This window comes from Rattus norvegicus, chromosome 3 (assembly GCF_036323735.1).
Source record: "Rattus norvegicus strain BN/NHsdMcwi chromosome 3, GRCr8, whole genome shotgun sequence".
NCBI lineage: Eukaryota > Metazoa > Chordata > Mammalia > Rodentia > Muridae > Rattus > Rattus norvegicus.
In genome coordinates this window covers 139,918,018-139,924,117 of record NC_086021.1, presented here as the reverse complement: position 1 = coordinate 139,924,117, position 6,100 = coordinate 139,918,018, and positions in this window count along the sequence as shown.

Below are 6,100 nucleotides of genomic sequence, written 5' to 3'. Positions count from 1 at the left end.
ATTATCACACTTGTAGTGTACATGCTGTTCTTCATGCCAACTTTATAAAAGTATTTCCATGAAAAATTAAAAAAAATATTTCTAAGCTGGGCAGTAGTAGCCCATACCTTTAGTCCCCACACTCGGGAGGCTGAGGCAAGAATCAAATCTCTGAGTGCAAGGCCAGCCTGGTTTACAGAGTTAGTTCCAGGATAGCCAGGGCTACACAAAGAAGCCCTGTCTCAAAATAAACAAACAACAAATAAACAAAAACAAAACAAACAAACAAAAGAAACAAGGAAGGAAGGGAGAGAGAGAGAGAGAGAGAGAGAGAAAGTAGATATTTCTAGGCTTATTTGGAAGTTTCCATAGTCATAAATAATTTAGAAAGAACAGCAACAATAAACTTTTAAAATATTTTCAAATTATCAGCCCTCTCTTTTCTCTCCCTATCAGAATATTTGTATTTATCTCACACAGAGACATGACCTGCGGTGTGTGCATATGCCTCAGATATCTATCTTTCCATATGTTTCTTTCTCTACATGCAGATATTGATATCTACGTGCGTTCTGTTATGATGTCTCTTTCCCTGTACTTATAACCCATACTCAAACCCCACCTGCCTCCAGCTCCGTAGAACCACGCCCACTGCTCATCTGTTCTGCATGTTTTGTGGTAGACATGTACAGGTCAGTGGTGCACACTTCCTGAACTGAGACAGTCACTCATGACAAATGACTGACTCCCACCGTCACATTTCGCCATCATTTCTGCGGCATCTAGGACATGGCCATCTGTGTTTTAGTGCCTCTTGACAACCACCCCATTGCTTTCCACCTAGAAATGGGGCCTCCACAGCTTCCGGAAGACAATAACAGCAGACAGGAACGCCCAGGCATCTTCCGAAAAGGCTCTGTTCTTCTGCCACATTTGCTCCAAAGCAACGGCACAAACAGAAACAAAACACAGCACTGAGGGACCAGGCAGGAGTGAGGTAGGAGTGGAACTTGTCAGGTTATTCACAGGGAAGGAACAAAAATCTTTTTATGCAAATACCCATTGTCTTCACCCACTCCGTAATTAAACCCTGCCTTCTGCTTGCATCTGCGTGAGTGGAACCACCAGCTGCCGTCTGCCAGCCGTTAGCGCACCTGGAGCAGGAGGTGGACAGACTGGGGGAGCTGGCATTCCTAGGTAATTAAGACAGATTTCAGTTCCTGGCTCAGTGGCTCTTCTGGTTGTCTGTTTCTGTATTGCCATAACAGCTGAACCCTGGGGGTCGTATATTATTACATTTGGTGGAGACGATGGGGCTCAGTTCAGCTCTCTCAGATTGCTACAGGGTTGGTTTGGGTGTTGGTTAGGGTAACAGTTATCTGAAGACTGGCTCAAAAATGCAGGATGGCTCATTACATAGCTGGTGGTTAATGCTAAATGCAAAGCCCTCGGCTGGAGCAATTGGAAAGATCCATGATAGCCTCTCAAGGTGACTTGAGAATCCTAGGAAAAAGTGGTTGGAGACTGAGAAGGAGTATCTCAAAAGCAAATCTGTGGAGATGGTCAGATGAGAGAGAGCTACATGTATCTTTTTTTTTTTTTTAAAGATTTATTTATTTATTATATATAAGTACACTGTAGCTGTCTTCAGATACACCAGAAGAGGGCATCGGATCTCTTTACAGATGGTTGTGAGCCACCATGTGGTTGCTGGGAATTGAACTCATGACCTCTGGAAGAGCAGTCGGGTGCTCTTAACCGCTGAGCCATCTCTCCAGCCCCAAGCTACATGTATCTTAGGACTGAGCGCCCCCAATAGCCTCACCACTCTGAAAGGTCATCCCCAATCCGAAGAGAGAACTAGACCTCTTTAAGGAAGTTACTGGACCAGTGACCTTCTTCAGGGGTAACTTATTCTTGTCATTCAGTGAATGACAGTTCAGAAATGAGCAATGGACAAGTAGGTCTCAAATCCCTGACTCATGCATACCCCTGGGAGGTAATGTCTAAGGCAAAGCTTCCCTACAGCTAGGATTACTTGTAGATTTCAGAGATTAGTGACATAGGGAAACCTTCACGGTGGGAATCTTGAGACTGAGACAGGGTGTCTCTCAGGGTGTCAAGGTCACATCTCAGGAGACTGCACTGCAGTGCAGTGGCCACACTGCATACAGGAAGCGAAGGAAGAAGTCCCAGAAAATGACTCAGCTCAAGGCTTCTTAGAAGGAAGGGCTGATAGGGTGTCTTCAATTGGGGATGAGTGTTAAAAGGATACATATGCTCCTGTCCTGGGCATGAGTATTTGAACACAAAGCAAGTGGTTATAAAGTGTAGAATAGAACCTGGGCAGTGGTGGTACACACCTTTGATCCCAGCGCTTGGGAGGCAGAGGCAGGCAGAGCTCTGTGAGTCTGTGAGTTCGAGGTCAGCCTGCTCTACAGAGTGAGTACCAGGACAGCCAGGGCTACACAGTGAAACTGTGTCTCAGAAAAATATATATATATATCAGAGGCTTCCTGAGCAGGACCTTATGACTGAATGCCATGGTCACCCAGGAAACAGTCAACAAGGGTTCCTACTGTTCTCCACCCCTCCCCCGAAGCTTCTCCTCTGAGAGTGACAGGAATATCCCCAGGAATCCTGGCCCCACTCTAGATGGCACCTCCTCCTCTAGCTATCTTTGGTATTGAGAGCAATGTTTTAGAAGATGGGATGTTCGTGTTCTTCCCAAAGGACTGCCCTGTGGTATGCATGGCAGGAGGCAGAGCCCTCCCTCCAACCTGCCCTTTGGCCCAGATGACTGGAGGCTGCAGCCCTATGCTCATTTCCCCTCTATTTTGTAGCAATAGAATGATACAATCTTGTCTGAGTAAATAACTTAAGTACCAGATGGCCTGACCTGGCCACCAACATAAAAATGTTTCCTGGTTTCCTTGGTGGATAGAATATGGTCATGTAACTACTTCTGGCCAGTAGAATGTAGGCGGAAGTCACTGGTGGGAAAACTGCATAAAAAGGAAGTGTTAGGGGCTACAGAGATGGATCCGTGAGTAAAGCACTTGCTGCGTAAGACCCACGTAAAGTCAGGCATGGTGTGTGTGAGCCTCTAACTGCAGTGCTGAGGGAGGCAGAGATAAGAGGATTGTTGGCTTGCTGGCTACCAGCCAGGTTCAGTGAGAGACCCTGCCTCAAAGGAATAATAAGGCAGTCTCTTAGCTAGCTCCAGCTGTCAATTTGACACAGTGCAGACTTATTTGAGGATCTCTCTCTCTCTCTCTCTCTCTCTCTCTCTCTCTCTCTCTCTCTCATTAGATTTATTTGCGTGTATGCTGTGCACCATGTGCACGGTTAGTGTCCAAGGAGATAAAAAAAAAAAATCAGATACCTTAGAACTGGAATTAAGAATTCTTGTTAAACACCACGTGGGTGCTGGAAATCCAACCCAGGTCCTCTTCGAGAACAGCATGTGTTCTTAACCACGAAGCCATCTCTCCGGTCCCTCTGAGGGAATCTTAACTGAAAGATTGCCTTGATCAGATTGGACTGCGGGCATGTCCATGGGGCGTTTTCTCAATTGCTAATTGATGTGGACAGCAGGCACGCTGTGGGCATGTATCAGCTGTAGGCAGTGGGTACTGGACTGAATGAGAAAGCTCGAAACAACAGATCAAGGCAGTAAGCAGAGTTCTTCCTCCATGGTTTTTGGTGAGGGTGTTTATCTCAGCAACAAAACAAGGAAACTAGAATAGGCAGAGAGTGCTAGGTCAGGCCTCTGTACATATGCGCGTACACACACACAGACACACACACACACACACACACACAGACACATACACACATACACACACAGACACACACACAGACACACACACAGACACACACACAGGTGCATCTACACACAGCAAGGAAAGAGAGACACAGGAGGGGGGAAGGGAGATGGGGAGAGAGGGACAGATGTTACTGTTATATTTATTTTTGCCTTTCTACCTGTCTGGGATACAGATGCTTGGCTTTATAACCATGAAGAAATCTTGATGTTGGATGTGGAACAAGTGCCTGACACTACTGACACACCTGACATGTGCCCACTTCAAAAGCCTCAGAATTTCCTCCCACACATGAACACTCCAGCCTGGTTACAGTGGTAGTCTGGACATACTGGTGGTTTGGGAACCTAAGGACACCAACCAAGTGCCAGGCATCTGTTTCCTTTCATCAGGTCACTCTGAATAACCATCAGCAGCACTACTTAGAGAGAGCCAGGACCCAGCCTGGGTCCCACGGTGGTAATCTATATCAAACAGGCCATTCTTCCGTCTCACTGCCCCACTTCTCGGAACTTCCAAACAACTGAACACAAAATTCAGAGATGGGTGCAGTGTCTGTGTCACTTAGAACTGGAGAGCTCTTAGATGATTAAACGGGGCCTCATATGGGTGTAGGTTGGCAGTAGGGGACCATAGAGGTGGAGGCAGGGAACTGTAGAAGTGGAGGCACAGGACTGGAAACAAAGAAGTTTCAGGGAGATGAGCATACTTTTGTCTACAAGGGGTAAGGACGGCTGACCCACATAAGTGGCATTCAAGGCATGAACCTCTTCAACTATGCACCAGGACAAAACATTCCCCTGGATGTGCTTCAGTCTTGACACTTTCTGTTTGTTTGTTTTGGCTTTTCATTTTGATTTTTAATTTTTTGTTTTGATTTTTTTAAAAGACAGCCTAGATTGACCTTGAACTAGCTATATAGTCTAGGCTATCCTCAAACTTGTAACTCACCACCATACCTAGCAACACTTCTATTTTTAACAAAACACTCTTTGGGGGCTGGGGATTTAGCTCAGTGGTAGAGCGCTTACCTAGGAAGCGCAAGGCCCTGGGTTCGGTCCCCAGCTCCAAAAAAAAAAAAAAAAAAAAAAAACAAAACAAAACACTCTTTGCTCCTCCACATTGCCTTCTCCAGAATGCTCAAGAACTCTAGGAGGAGAAAGAAGCATTTCACCTCCATCAGAAGAAGACAGTGTCTTCTAAAGAATGACTCACCCTGCTTGGCTAGCTGAGTGGCCTGAGGTCAGAGCCTGGGACTTGGTTGGCCAATCCCAGCTGTGTCCAGGAAGCAAGACAGTGTGGCAATGATGTGTCACCTACTTGGTTTACTGGACTTGGCTGGCCTGACCATGACTGAGCGAGACTGTGAGGTTTCCCCAGTGTGGAAGTGGGGACCACATAATGGTGATGCCTAAGCAGATCTCCAGAGCTCAGAGCTTTGGGGCAACTCCCCTTACATGGCAGCTTCTGATCCAGCCTTGGGTGTATCTGCTCCTGCTTCTCTGATCTCCTCAGCCTCCACTCCATTATAGCGTTGATCATCCCCAGAGAAGCCCTGGTCTCACCCACACTATGGTCTCTAGCATGGCAAGGGTGTGGTCAGTACCCCATATAGCCAGTGAGTTAGAGTCTGTCTGTGGAGTGGTCACTTCCTGTCGTTTGTGTGCCCCAGGGCTAGAGCTTACCCTGGGGCCCTCATTTTACTTTTTAATATTCTTACTAAATATTCTTTGAGATGTTCATACAATATATTTTGATAATACTCACCCCCCACACCTCTCCTAACTCTGCAAAGATCCACCCCACCTCCTTACACCCCTCCAAATCCATGTCCTTTTGAAAACAAAACTTAATGTAATCCATTGAGTTCAATTTGAGCTGCCTAGACACTCCTGAGCGTGGGAACATCCTGTAGAGTGTGGTTGACCTACTAAGGTCCACACCCACAAAGAATACTGACTCCCTCCCCTAGGACCCATCAGCTCTCCATAGTTCCTTATTTGGGAGTGTGGTTTGAGAAGCCCTCTATCTCCGTGTTAGAATATTGATTGCCCTGCTTGACCCTGTGCTGTAAGAACAGCTGCTCTGGACTTGGGAGTGCAGCAACTCAGTCACGTTCCAGAAGACCCTGCTCTAGTCCTCTCTGACTCTGTCTCTCACAGTCTTTCTGGCCCTTCTTCTTCTGAGCCTTTGGGAAGGAGGTAATACAGATGTATCATTGTGTCTGAACACTCCACTGACAATCTTTGCACTTGACCGGTTGTGAATTTCTGTGTTAACAATAGTCCGTTGCA